Below are 15,362 nucleotides of genomic sequence, written 5' to 3'. Positions count from 1 at the left end.
GCTTATAGTGATATATTCATAACTATATCTTTTATATAATAATAATAATAATAATAATCTTTATTATCCGTAAGGAAATTTGTCTTACAATTTGTGCATAACACCAAACAAAAAACATTATAACTATAAGAAACCAAAGTGTACATTCACACCAGACTCACTCATAATTTACATGTGACAAAGTTTATACCAGATTGTTCTTATTTAATGATTTGATTGCGAGGGGAACAAAAGAGTGTTTGTGTCTGTCTCTGCCATCGGTGTCTTGTATCTCTTTTGTGATGGTAAAATCATAAAATCCTGACACAAAGGGTGATTCTTTATTTCCAGGATCTTGTTAGCTTTTTTATAGGCTAGATGTTTGTCTCAAACAACTGCCCAAATGGGGTTTGTTTTTTGCCAATGATTTTACCAGCAACATTTAGGATTCTATAAAGTTTATTTTTAATGCTCAGATTGCCATACCAGGCAGTGATATTGAAACTTAAAATATTACAGATGTGAGCGTGATAAAACATAGCCAAGGCCTTTTCGCTAACATTAAACGAGGACAGTTTTCTTAGTAATCGTAATCTTTGCTGCCCTTTTTTGCTGATATAATCAGTATTTGCAGTAAAATTTAGTTTATTGTCTAGGATAGTACCAAGGTATTTAAAGGTTTGCACAATTTCAATAGTCTCTCCAGCTACAGAAACAATATCATTTTCCTTCTTGTCCCTACGAAAATCGATTATCATTTCTTTGTTTTTTTTTTACATTTAATAATAAAAAACTATCTTTACAGTATTCTTCAATGTGTTCTAATTCTTTGGAATACTCATTTACGTCTGAGCTCTCTGAGAGCAGGGCAAGAAGAGCCGCATCATCAGCGAATTTTGTGAAGGAGCAACAAGAACTATCGGATTGAAAATCATTGGTGTACAAAATGAACCACAATAATATGTATGTTTTAATAGATCCAATGAATAATAATAAGGCTTGTCTTCGAGTCCGAAGATTAGTGAGGAATACAGTATTTCCAGTGGCTGCGCAGCCCCAGCTGTGACCTGCATATTTTGCCACATCCAGGACAAGCATAACCATTGTCCGCAGGTGGTCGATTTAGATATTCTTTTCGTCGTCTGCGTTTGTCCTCGGTAGCAGATTTTCTTTTGGTCTCAAATGTGTATCCCGCGGCCTTCGTGAGTGACCTCCAGCTGTCTCGTTCCGATGCCGCATGCAGCCAGGTGCTCTCTTCTATGTCAGCCAAGGAAAGTTGACACCTAAGCTGGTCTTTAAAGCGTTTCCGTGGGGCGCCTCTGTTACGTCGACCACCTTTTAGCTCACCAAAAAAGACTGCCTTTGGCATACGTTCGTCTCCCATACGGGATACGTGCCCTGCCCAGCGTAGCTGTCGGACCATAAGAAGTCCCTCTATACTGTCCATACCGGCGTTCGTAAGGGTGCGGGAAATCTGTTTTAAGTTATAAAATGGTTTTATTTAATAATTTATACACCTTGAATTAGCGCGGGTCCGACGAAAGTGCGGATCCTTTGAAAGTGGGGGGGCCCACTGCGGTCGCATGGGTTGCAGTGGCCTAAGATCGGCCATGCAAAATAGAGGCGTATGCTACGCCGCCGGTCGACTAGTACACAATATTTTATATTATCTTACGAGTCTATTTATAACTAGCGCTTGATTAAAAGGAGAGATTATATATGACTATATGAGCTGTTGAAAAGAAACTCATGTTTCTGTAAACTACAAAATACAACTAGTAGGTACTTTGGATTAATTCAAGGTCTTCTACCATGTCTTTTGAAGTTTGCTAGATCTTAGTATCAACTTACAATAAGTACATACATTGAGTTTACATAGCGAAATTCTTGCAACTAGACAACGTCATCAAAGAAAAATGCTTTCAGATGTATATGAGAATCACAATGGTAAATTTGACTTGAAACCTGTGATTTTAAACTTGAGACATTCTCAGGGGCAGACAACTTTTTGTAACTGACCCCATTGCAATGGATATTTTTTACTAAAATAGATTCAATCAATCAATCAATCAATCAGTCAAACTATCTATCTATCTATTTATCTATCTATCTATCTTATATGATACAGACATTACTTCAAAAAAGAAGATGATTACGTCCTACGCGTCATGCATTTAGTCAAGCATATTAACCAATGACCTTAATTTTGCAAAGTCACTGGTTTTCCTGGCTAGCTCAGGCAACCCATTCCATGCTCTAATAGCGCTAGGGAAGAAAGAGCATTTGTACAGATTTGTCCTAGCATATGGGACGAGGAATGTGACTTTATCTTTGTGTCTTTCAGAGTATTTTATTAAATTTTGTGTTTGAAGATTATGGTTCAGTGTTTTATGTATAATTGCTACTTTACTTTTAAGTCTTCTATCCTGAAGGCTTTCTAAATTTAGTGATTTTACTAAAGGTGTTAATCTTGTCAAATGTGAATATTCGTTTGTTATGAATCTCACTGCTCTATTTTGTGTCTGTTCCAGTTTCTTAATGTTTTCTTGAGTTGAGGGGTCCTAAACAGATGAAGAATATTCTATTATTGGCCTAATCAAAGTTAAATAACATTTTAGTTTCATGTTCTTATTTGATTTATAGAAATTTCTTTTAATAAATCATAATGCTTTGTTTGATTTTTTTATAGTTTCATCAATGTGGGAATTCCATTACAGTTTTTCATTTATTATAACACCTAGGTATTTTGAGTTTTTAGTCTGTGTTACTGGTTTACCATGAATAAGATAAGTGGAATTAATTTGTTTAAGTTTTTTTTTGTTACTCTTAATAACTGACATTTTTCTGGTTGGAAAGACAGGCTCCAATTTGATTCCCATTTCTGTAATTCATCTAATTCTCTTTGTAAAATTTCTGTATCTTGTGTTGTTTTATTGTTCTATATATTATGCAATCGTCTGCAAATAATCTGACTTTTGTTCCTGAACTAATACAATTTGGTAAAATTATTTATGTAAATTAAAAATAGTAGTGGACCTAAGACTGTTCCTTGAGGTACACCTGAGTTTACTGTTATTGGTTTTGATTTAGAGCCATTTAGTATTACAGTTTGTTCTCTCCCTATCAGAAAATCTTTAATCCACTGATGCAATGGACCATCAATGCCAAAATATTTTAATGTTTTAAGCAAACTATGGTGGTGAAATTTGTCAAAAGCCTTGGAAAAATCTAGTAAGATAGTATCAATTTGCTCACTATCATCTAAATCTATCTATCTGTTTTCTATCACTGAATTCTCTGGCGTGTGTTTCACTTGATCAATATGAGAATCCCTGTTTATGACAGATGTTGCCACTATACAAACATTACGCTTTTAATCTTAAAATCTATTGACCGAAGCTTATTATACGACTACTTGAGCATCTTCTGAATCATTCATGAAAGAGTTCTTTATCTCAAGCAATTAAAGTGATGGCAAATACAAATGTACACCTTTTATTATTAGAGGTTACCACTTTATATTAAACATGGGCTATATAAGCTAACATTAATTACCCTTTTTATGGCGGATGGGTTTAGATTCTGATATACGAAAACATAATTTGAAGACGATCTCCCATGAATTTAGAAAGACGGTAAAGAAAGCACAAAAAAGAGAGCTCTTCCAGGTATTACCGGATTGACTTAAAAGAAAAAAGCTTAATATGGTAAAAGAATTAAACTCTATATATGAATTTGAAGAATTAGCCCAGGAGGCCTAAACAGTAACTAATATAACCCGTCACCGCGCAAAAATAATCGACCTCAATAAATTGCGTTCAAATACTTATTTTTAATTCTTCCTGCCTCAAAGTGCCGCGAAAAGGTGCCTACAAAACACTAGATCACATTCACCTGCCTACGCAACACTAGATCACATTCACCTGCCTACGCAACACCAGATCACATTCACCTGCCTACGCAACACCAGATCACATTCACCCGCCTACGCAACACCAGATCACATTCACCTGCCTACGCAACACCAGATCACATTCACCTGCCTACGCAACACCAGATCACATTCACCTGGTTACACATGATGGCTCACCCAGACAGTTCCTGCCTTTATCTATTGAATGTACATCCTTGGCCAATTAAAGGTGATCTGCTTCTATCTTACGAATTTATCCGATCGGGCTATTGGGAAACGATTTCCACCCGCATAAATTCTGACAGGATAGAAGTAAAAAGCCAAAGCCTCTGGCAACAGACCTCCTAGGCTCTTACATTCACTGAACTTCTAAGAGGTGGATTCTGCTTCTAATTCTATTTCCTTGGAGCTTGTGGTAAGACATATTTGATTGCAGGACCTTAATACTATGTATTCATTTTGTTTTATTTATATGTAATATGTGTGTTTGTCAAAAGCCGTAAGTAATATAATTATATGCACACATTTATTTCTTTAACTTTTATCCACCACGTGGTGACACCATTATTTCTACGTTGCTGAATGGACCGCATCAACAATCGTAAACAAACAACATTGAGTCACGTGATAATATTGATAAAACAACGGGAAAAAACTGTCACGTGATAGCTATTGTGTATTAAAATTAGATTGTAAGTTGTATAGAAGAGATAGAGAATCACGTGGCTAAATGTTGTTTGTTTACGATTGGAGAATGAGCTCCATTGACTATTACCGCAACGCAAACCATCTATATATATAATTCTCTTCTTCCCTCAACAGTTTGGACGAGAAGAAGAAGTAAAGGAAAGATAACTCTCTTATTTCTGCGGAAAGTCACCCCACGAAAAAACAAGAGTAGTATTCACACTATAGAAAGCTGCCTGCGCGCAGGACTGTCGTTTAAATTTATCAAACCCTGCCCGCTCCCATCCCCCTTTGTCCTGCGAGAGGTTTCGACTAGGAAGTAAACTCTCTTCAACTGTGAAGGAACATCCGAAACATGTAAAATATTTTACAAACACTAAATAGCAGCGCCGGACTTAACCAGTTTGACCGAGAAGTCATGGAAAGAGATAAAGTAATCTACTATATATATCGGTACGTGACGTTTTGGCGCCGCCGTTTTGGCGACGCCGTTTTGGCCCCGCCGTTTTGGCGACGGGACGTTTTGGCGCGAGCCGTTTTGGCGACGGGACGTTTTGGCGCGAGATATCATTTGACGATAATTTAATAAGCACGTAACTTTTATAATAATGTTTATTTCACTCTACCATAATATTGTATGTATAGTATGAATTCTAACACCGTTCAGCGAATTGTTTTTTTTTTAATTATAAAGGTTTTGCTTATTTCATGAATATAGGCCTATAATAAGTCAGATTCCTGAATGGTTATGAAATGCTATATGTGAGTTCTGCTAATCGCACTGGATGACATTTTTGGATTTCTTTCCAAAAGATTTAGTTTTTTATTTGACATTAGTGTAATATACGAATTAGCTAAGTCTCACACTGTAATATAACAAAACATCTAACGCTCTATTACGCTGAATGACGACAATAACTCCACACATAGTAAAGATCAAGACTCGGAATGTGGTCAGTACAAACTCTAACGTGAATCCACCAATATAAACAAACACTCTGGGCGACAATAGATAGAAACAAATTCACGACACTAAGATACTTTGAAAAGATATATTTTGAGTAATTGGGTAGGGGTGATTTGGGTGACACATCTCGCATTGACGCAGGTAGAGTTAAACAAATGAAGACAAGACCAGCACCGAGCACTGGTCGTTGGCGTCATGCGTCTGGCGATCATCTCCTTGGGAATGGTCATTACATGTGACACCTATCCCGCCTCCTCTCTTCTGCTCACATTTCACTCCTTGTATATACTCTTTCCTCCACCCCTCCCCTCTCTCACGCGTAAGACGATAATCTGTTTCTAGCACTCCACTTGACATCCCTAGGTGCGAATTTATAATCCTTAATCTTTAATTCCGAGAGCGGCCCAAAGTCTACATATGTGATGTTGCTAGTTCAGGCTGTCTTGAAGTCAACCAATTACTCTGCAATCGTTTGGGTGTAATTGTTCGGGTGTATTACGTGCAGTTGAACGACAATCCAAACAAGAACTATACAACACCGATTGTAACTAGTGAAGAGATGTAGTCAACTCTGATGAACTATTCAACATGTATTTATTCTGATAAAAGGGCCACAGTAGAAGTCTCTGTCACTAAACACGTCGTTACCCTGGAGTGTTCTATCGCTAACTGATTTTCCGGTCTCTAACCCAACATATCCCAAACGTCACTAGTCCCGTTCAATATGCGTCTACTATGGTGCGTCGCTAAATAACTAAAATAACTAACCTATATAAATAAGGTGTCTAACAGATTCCTCCCCCCTTTGAAAAAAAAATATGTCAATATTTTTCCACTACTGTCAAGTCTTACAAGGGCATTTTCAATTTAAGGGGAAGACAACAAACATAAAATCTTGACATCTTCATCTTGACATCTTCATCTTGACATCTTCATCTTGACAGTTCCTCATATTCATGTCAATGTTCATAACAGTTCATAACATTCCAGAATCATCTTCATTGGTACACAGTTCATCATGGAGGAAAATGTGGCATCTTATGGGCATGTCCTACACATCTCAAATGTTCTTCACTGGCAGTAATCTGATAAAATACAATATTTCAAAAAACAATTACAGACTTTATTTACACATTCAATACATTTTTCTTCTTACCACCCTTTTATACGCTTTTGTCCATTTTTCTTTTATACTCACCCTTTTCCATAGAACTAACTTTCGTCAATGATATATGAAATGATTCACACAAAAAAAAATATCCATACTTACTTTTAAATGCTTAACATCAAATTTACTTATCTCCCTTTTCCATAACATATAAATGGTGTCAATATATTAACATATATTACATACTCAATATAATCATAGTTTATTTACAAAATTATTTCACTTCAATGTCATTCTAGACAATAAATCAGCTACAATATTCACAGATCCACTAATAGCTTTCACTTCAAATTTATACTCCTGTAGTGCTAAGAACCATCTATAAACACGACTGTTTTTCATGCTCTTTTGCTGTATATACTGAATAGGTTTATGATCAGTTAATAATATGAATTTCCTTCCTATTAAATAGCTCTCTAGCTTAGTAATTACCCATATTACAGCTAAGGCTTCTCTTTCAATGACACTATATTTTTTTTCTGCCTCTGACAATTTTCTACTTACATATAATATAGGATGTAAGTTATCATAGTTCTGCATTAAACAACCACCAATAGCATTACCAGATGCATCAGTTGAGACATAAAATATTTTGTCTTTATCAGGTAGTCTTAATATTAGTTCATGACTAAAAACATCTTTAATTCTGTCAATAGCTTTCACACATTCCTCATTACAAACTACTTTTTGAGGTTTTCCTTTTTTAAGTAAGTCATTTAATGGATTCACTATTTCTGCTAAGTTCTTTATAAACTTTCTGTAATAATTTACTATTCCCAATATGCTTTTAATTTGTCTTTTTGTTGTAGGTATTTCAATATTAAGTACTTTCTTTATGTTATCTTCAATAGGGCTAATCATGTTGTTATTTACTTTATGTCCTAAGAAAATTATTTCCTCCAATCCTATTTCTACTTTTTCTGCTTGAATTGTAAGTCCACTTTCTTTTATTATTTTGAATATATCTTTTACATCTACCAAATGTTCCTCCCAACTATTATTAAAAATACATATGTCATCTAAATAGCAAATAACATTTTCTTTGTTTCCAATTATCATGTTCATCATTCTATTAAATGTGGCAGGTGCATTTACTAATCCAAAACTCATATAATTCCATTGAAAAATACCATATGGTGTTACAAATGCTGTGTAAGGTTTTGCATTTTCTGTTAAAGGTATTTGCCAATAACCTTTAGTTAAATCCAATTTAGTAAAAAATTTTGCTCCCTTTAATTTATGTAAAATATCCTCTATATTTGGCATTGGATATGGGTCAAATTCTGTGATGTTGTTAAGTTTCCTATAATCAATACATAACCTTATATCTCCATTCTTCTTTTTGGCTATCACAATTGGTGAAGCATAAGGAGATGTTGATGGTTCAATTATACCTGATTCTAGTAAATTGTCTATTTCTTTCTTTACTTTGTCTTGTAAATGTAGTGGTATTCTATATGGCTTAAGCTTGATAGGTTTTGTGTCTGTTACTTTAATGTCATGTTTAATAATATTAGTTTTTCCTGGTATACTGGAAAAAATTTCTTTGTATTCTTGTATTATTTTAGTTATATCTTTTGACTTTTCCTTAGTTAAATTATTAAGATTAATCTTTTGCCAAGTTTGATTCTCTTTTGTTTCTATTACAGGTATTTCCTTAATATCATTTTCATTGTGATTTTCATTTGTTATTATCATCAAGCATTCTTCTCTTTCTGAAAATTTATTTTCTATTTCCTCCTGAATGTTTTGTATTAACTCATCTTCTCTATCATTATACAGTTTCAAATTATTTATGTGATATGTTTTAATTTTCCCATTTATTTCAATTTGATAATTCACATCACTAATTTGTTTTATCACCTTAAATGGACCTTTCCATTGTTTACCAATTTTATTTTTCAGGTCATTTATCAATATTAATACATTGTTTCCTACTTCTAGTGTTTTCAATTGTCTTTTCTTATTTAAATTCTCATGAGCACTTTGTTTATATTTCTTATTGTTGTTATATGCTTGAGTCCATATTTCTTTCAATTCTGTTGTGATTGTTGTTTCACTGTCATTATTTAATTTATTCTCATTGCCTATTAGATTTTCTTTAAAAACATCTAATTCATCTCTAGGTTTTCTTCCATGTATTATTTCATATGGTGAAAATTGTGTTGCTTCATGGATGTTGTTTCTATGAGCAAATAGTACATAGTTAATGTAATGATCCCACTTGTTCTGATTATTCTGAATTATTTTTGTTAGTGATCTTTTTAATGAACCACTCTCTGGGTGGTAAACCGAAGAGTATATGTGTTGTATATTGTATTGTTTAGTCCATTTCTTAAATTGTTCTGACTTAAACTGAGATCCCTGATCACTCAATATAATTTTAGGTATACCATGTCTTGTAATTACTTTTTGAGTTATGGCATTAATGATATTCTCTGCACTTGTATTTGATAATGGGATTGCCTCTGGGTATCTACTAAACATGTCTATTACTGTTAGAATGTATTTGTTATTATTTTCAGTTTGAATTAAAGGACCTATTAAATCAATAGATACTTTCTGAAATGGTGCTGTAGGTTCATCCATTTCTTGAATAGGTGCTTTATTCACTAGGCTTTTGTTAGATCTCTTTTGACATATGTCACATGATTTTATGTATTTGTTGATTGTTGCTTTCATTTTGGGCCAAAATACTTGTTTTGACAAATTCCTATAACATTTCTTTACTCCCCTATGTGCTGCTAAATTATTATCATGTGTCATGATTAAAACATCTTTCCAATATTTCTGTGGTAAGACAAGTTGTTTTATTTTCTTGTTATCATTACTTGTTTGTCTAAATAATATTTTATTCTCTATACAAAATTTCTCCATTGGATTATTATTGTTTTTATCTAATATTCTTGAATAAATTTTCCCAATAATATTGTCATTCATTTGTTCTAATGCAAATGTGGGTGTTGTTTCTTTTTCACTTTGAGATATTTGTGTTTCCAGACTATTTTGTGTTTCATTTTCTATCTCTCTTTCCTTAACATCTGTATTTTCTATTTGTATTACATTATTGGTTTCTTTTTCTTTATCATTACTTATTACATTTATTGTATTTTCCTGTTTCTTACTTTGTTTATCCATTGATCTTGTTATTATCATACTTGTTATATTTTGTGTTTCTATGTTTTCATGATTTTGTCTTATGTTTTTGTATTTGTTTTGCCAGTCTTCTAATTCTTTTCTTGAACATTCTTTAACTCCTTTTATGTTTCCTACTAACATATCATATCTCATTTCTGGTATTGCAATGCCATCACAATAACCAGTGAAAAATGGGGTTTCAATGTATACCCTTATAGCTTTAAATTCCCTTACGGTGCCATCTGCTAATTCTACTTTCTTAGTAAACCCTTTATACCAATGAGGTTTGACAAATTTAGTTTTTACTGCCAAGGTGTTACAACCTGAATCCCTGATTAGTTCCACCGGAATTCTATCTACAAACCCTGGGTACACTGTAAAATTGTTCCTATTTCCTTCCATGAAATATATCCTATCTGTACCTTTATTTTTGTATTCCCTACTGTAACTCCTATTTCTATAATTTCCCCTGTCATTCCTATCTCTACTCCTATATCTATTGTTATTTTGTTCAGTGTATCTATTTCTACTTCCAGACCTACTATTCCCTCTTCTACAGTTAGCTGCTATATGACCTTTTCCTTGACATTTAAAACAGGTTATTTCACTATATTTTCTAGTTCCACTATTTGATCTGTTTCTATTTCTGCTTCTATCAACATTTTCTTTGGTGTATCCTATTAAATCTACTTTGCTCTTATCTCTATCAGAAAATGGTTTATTTGGATAGGCATTTTTGTATACTCTCATTATTTCTGTTATTTCATCTATAGTTTTTGGGTTTCTTTCTCTAATAAAAGATTGTAACTGAGGATCACATTTATTTACAAAGTTGTCCACTAGAATAAAATTTTTTAATCCTTCATAAGAGTTATTCACTTTTTCTAATTTTACCCACTTATTGAAAAAATCCTTTTCCATATTAATAGTAGTTTGGGGTTCTATTCCTAATGATGGTATATTGTCAAAGTATTTCTTTCTAAAAGTTGTAGCATTATGACCATAGGCATTTAACAACTCTCTTTTTAAAACTTGATAGCTATCATCAATATGATGGTCATGATTTTGGCATATTGTTAGAGCTTGACCATGAACAAAGTCTATCAGTATTTCAGACCACTCTTCTTCAGGCATATTAAATGTAGACATTTTTGCCTCATATCTTTTCAGGAAATCACCAATGTCATCCTTCTGTTCATCAAAACTTTGTATTTTTCTCTTTAGCCATGTTTGTGAATTAGGGTTGTCTCTTTGAGTGGTATAATTATTTGAGTTATTTGTGTTATTTCCTTGTTCAGTTTGGGCTCTGGCTTGTGCTGCATCCAATCTCATCTTCTCCATTTTAGCTTCATGTTCTCGGTCCTCTTTTTGCTTCTCATATTCTTCCTTTCTGATCCTATCTTGTCTCTCTATCTCTTGTCTTTGACGTTCTTCTTGTCTTTCTATCTCTTGTCTTTGACGTTCCGTTTCCTCCTTCACAACTTGCTGTACATAAGCTGCTAAGTCCTTTCCTTTTAACTCCATGGCCTTTCCATCCTGCATAGCTGTTTCCTTAACCTCCTTAAGGTCCACATATGACGATGTAGCCATTGTGTTTTATATTTTCATCCAAATTTATATATTTTTACTTAGCCTATATTAGTTATGGCTATACTTTAAACTTATTTTATATTTAAGTTTTTCCACACTTTTATACAAATTTTTTAAATGTTATGTCTCTATCTATAGATTTAGTAAATGTATAAATCTAGTCTGAGTTATTATGGTTATATTCAAATCTGTATATTGGATCTAGTATCACACAAATTTAAATCCAGTATATTATAGTATGTATAATATTACCATTTAGATCTAGTTATCAAGAGCACTATGACTATTAGATCTAGTATGACCAACTATGATCAATTTTAAAATCTGGTATGACTGAAATGTCTAGAGTAAATTCAAAGACTGTCTAGAGTCTAGATCTAGAGTAGATTATGGTTCTATTTAACCGTATAAAACAAATATGTTTATACAGTGTCAAATATATCTTCAACAAGATATATATATCTAGAATGTACTACCTTCATTCATCTTCAGCTTAATAATATTTCAAAGTAGAGTCTAGATAATTAAATTGTACCAAAGAGATGTACAACAATTTGCAGATCTAGATTTAGCCAGACGATAGTGTTTGACTACATAGCCAGTTTCGGCATTATTCTCATGGCAAAATCATATTTGATTTTAACCGCTCAAACTAAAATTATTTTAGTCTGATTCACAGTAAAAGAATCCTACCCGCACTTTCTATCATTAAGTGAAAAAAAAATACAGATCTAATTAAATTAATAAAAATAAATAATTTAAAATAATATAAACAAATGAAATAATTAAAATGAGACTATCGCTATGGGTTGGGATGTGACAATATGGCACACAATGATAACGTCACGAAGTAACCAGGCAACAACGGATATGACGTTTACACAAACAAAACAAATTACAACCCTAAATGAAGTAAATGTATAATATAGCTTTTCATCTAAATTACGTCTTCTACCCCGACGGGTTTTAAGGCGCACCACCTGATTTTACTCAGGCTAACGTACCAAATTTAGACAAAATCTATTTCTAAGGGCAATCTAAACATATACTAATAAGAAAAATGGCACTTAGCTTTTGATAAGAAAGATCCCTTTGTTCGGACTCCCGAATATGCTAGATCACAACAAATTCCACTGCCTCTCTTCCAGTTCTGACTCTGTTCTCCGGTGCTACCAGTATCCCACGTAATGCCACAGATGTCCTGATATGCCACAGCAAAATGTTCTAGTTTCTTCGACGACTGTTGATGACTGTATGTGTAGTTCCGACGACCTTGTGTACACAGTTACTGACGAATAAGTTAACGGTTCTTCTGTCGATGATTTGACTTGTGTAGACGACTACTGACAAATAACAGTCTCTTGACGACAACTTGATCTGGACGACTGACGAATAACGAATTTCTTGACGATGACTTGATCTGGGCTGACGAATAACGGCTTTCTTGACGATGACTTGATCTGGGCTGACGAATAACGACTTTCTTGACGATGACTTGATCTGGGCTGACGAATAACGGTTCTCTAAAATAGTTCACTGCTTCTGCTGCTACTCTGGTAGTACGACGAAGTTTGCTGTTGTACGTTGCTTCACTAGACCAAACTGTCCAATGTAGACTAGGTGAAACCAAGGTCACCTCCGACGACGTTCCGTTACACGATTAACGGTTTTCAACGAAATTAAGTGGATGTAGCTGTTTCCACAACAATATCAGCACGTCTAGATATGGTCTAGACCGACGAATACTAGATAAATCAATGTTCAGTAATGATACATACAACTTTACTAACCTTCCAAAGGTTAAACACAGTGACCGTTATAAACGTGGCAAGCAACCGGTTCAATGAGCAAACTGCTCCACAAGAATCTCTCCAAGGGTAAGACGACAGAGCGATTTCGATTTAGTTAGCTACCAAACTTGTAGTACTCACAATACTTCTGACAGCGGGCAAACTGTCCTTCTCGAAACTGACGAGGTAAAACTTGATACTCGACGTGGCTCCTACGACGAAGAAAAAATATGTCCAACAGGTTCACTAACGATCTCTCACCCGTTATGAATGAACGGTTTCTCTGGTTGTAGGTCGATTCAGCATATGAAGATCAGGCTTTGATAATATACTGGTTAAGTAGACCAGACGTTACGATGATTACTGTCCTGACGAAGGTCACCCTGAGTTAACGGCTCGTTGAACGTGCGATCAAACAGGCGACGACTGTATGTAGATCTAGAACAAAGTCACTCTGTGATGATGCTGTGTTCAGCCGTACTCCGATGAAATCTTATATCTTCGAGTGCACGACCCTCACCTGAGTAAACGTTCTGCTTCGAGGTCCGGTACGATGTTCGGCTTCGAGGTTCGGGCTTCGATCGTCGGGGTCGCCACTGTGATGTTGCTAGTTCAGGCTGTCTTGAAGTCAACCAATTACTCTGCAATCGTTTGGGTGTAATTGTTCGGGTGTATTACGTGCAGTTGAACGACAATCCAAACAAGAACTATACAACACCGATTGTAACTAGTGAAGAGATGTAGTCAACTCTGATGAACTATTCAACATGTATTTATTCTGATAAAAGGGCCACAGTAGAAGTCTCTGTCACTAAACACGTCGTTACCCTGGAGTGTTCTATCGCTAACTGATTTTCCGGTCTCTAACCCAACATATCCCAAACGTCACTAGTCCCGTTCAATATGCGTCTACTATGGTGCGTCGCTAAATAACTAAAATAACTAACCTATATAAATAAGGTGTCTAACACATACCAAAGTCATTAAATAAACCAATGTTAATGTAAACAAATAATTGCATCAATTTTTAGTCTATCATCGTTTCATTTTTTTTAAATTTTTTTTTTAAATTTTAAAGTAATATCTTAAAAAAACTTTTTGAAAATAAAAGTGTGCCTCTTAATAAACACACATACACAACCAAAATGTTTATTAAATAAAATGATGTGAAACACAAACACACATTTACATTTAATACGTGAAAAATATGTCTTAACACAAACACTCATGCAAAACATAGATATGAATAATTATTTTAAAGGAAATAATACAATAAACGTACATAATGTATATCGCGCCAAAACGTCCCGTCGCCAAAACGGCTGGCGCCAAAACGACCTTCGCGCCAAAACGGCGGGGCCAAAACGGCGTCGCCAAAACGGCGGCGCCAAAACGGCGGCGCCAAAACGTCCTGCTTCGTCTTATATATATATAGCAGGGCCGGACTTAAGCATTGTGGGGCCCTATTCGAAACGGATTTCGCGGGGCCAAGTTTGGGTAGGGAAGCGGATAATAAGTGAAATTTAAGAGTTTGTATTAGTAAATAAATTCGTCTATGCATTTTATTCATTCTTTACTACGTACAGAATTACTACACAAGCCTTGCGTGTAGCAAAGTCATACAGTATATCATGATAATTCTGTTTCCTACATGGATCACGCTCAATAGCAAGAATTACCAAATGTTTCAATCTATCTTTGAGAATTGTTGACCTCAAGTAATTCTTCATTAGTTTGAGGCGCGAGAAGCTTCTTTCACCAGATTACACAATTACGGCTAATGCATAATGCCGTTTTTATTTATCGCGCGTATGATAGGCGTTTTCCATATTGAATGACACCCCAATATACCTACCTACCTACCTATACACCTAACTACAATAGCCTTATCTGTGTCAGCAACATAGAAAGGTCAGCGCTGGGTATTTATACCTGAGAAATATAATATTCTAATTTTTCAGAATCTACGTTATGTATGTATTATTCTAATAAATGAGTATTTCTAAGTTGTGTGCTACATAGACCCTATGCGTGAGCCCCCCAGTGTCAATATTTTCCTGCTTGTTTTAATTTAAGAAGCTTTTATAAAAGAGAATAAAGTTCCCATTTATTAAAAGCAAGAGTTTTGTC

At 34.5% G+C, this 15,362-nt stretch overlaps 1 long non-coding RNA gene across 1 annotated transcript; it reads right to left on the bottom strand.

Annotated features, from left to right (window-relative positions):
• Positions 1-6,123: 6,123 nt before the first annotated feature.
• Positions 6,124-14,364, bottom strand: LOC129924758 (uncharacterized). Its single transcript, XR_008776674.1, has 2 exons — positions 11,919-14,364; positions 6,124-6,631 (listed from the first exon to the last, which is right to left on the bottom strand). It is a non-coding gene; the product is annotated as an uncharacterized LOC129924758 (long non-coding RNA).
• Positions 14,365-15,362: the final 998 nt, after the last annotated feature.

This window comes from Biomphalaria glabrata, chromosome 2 (genome assembly GCF_947242115.1).
Source record: "Biomphalaria glabrata chromosome 2, xgBioGlab47.1, whole genome shotgun sequence".
Lineage (NCBI taxonomy): Eukaryota > Metazoa > Mollusca > Gastropoda > Planorbidae > Biomphalaria > Biomphalaria glabrata.
Note: the sequence above shows the minus strand (reverse complement) of the source record. Positions and strands in the feature narration are given on the sequence as shown.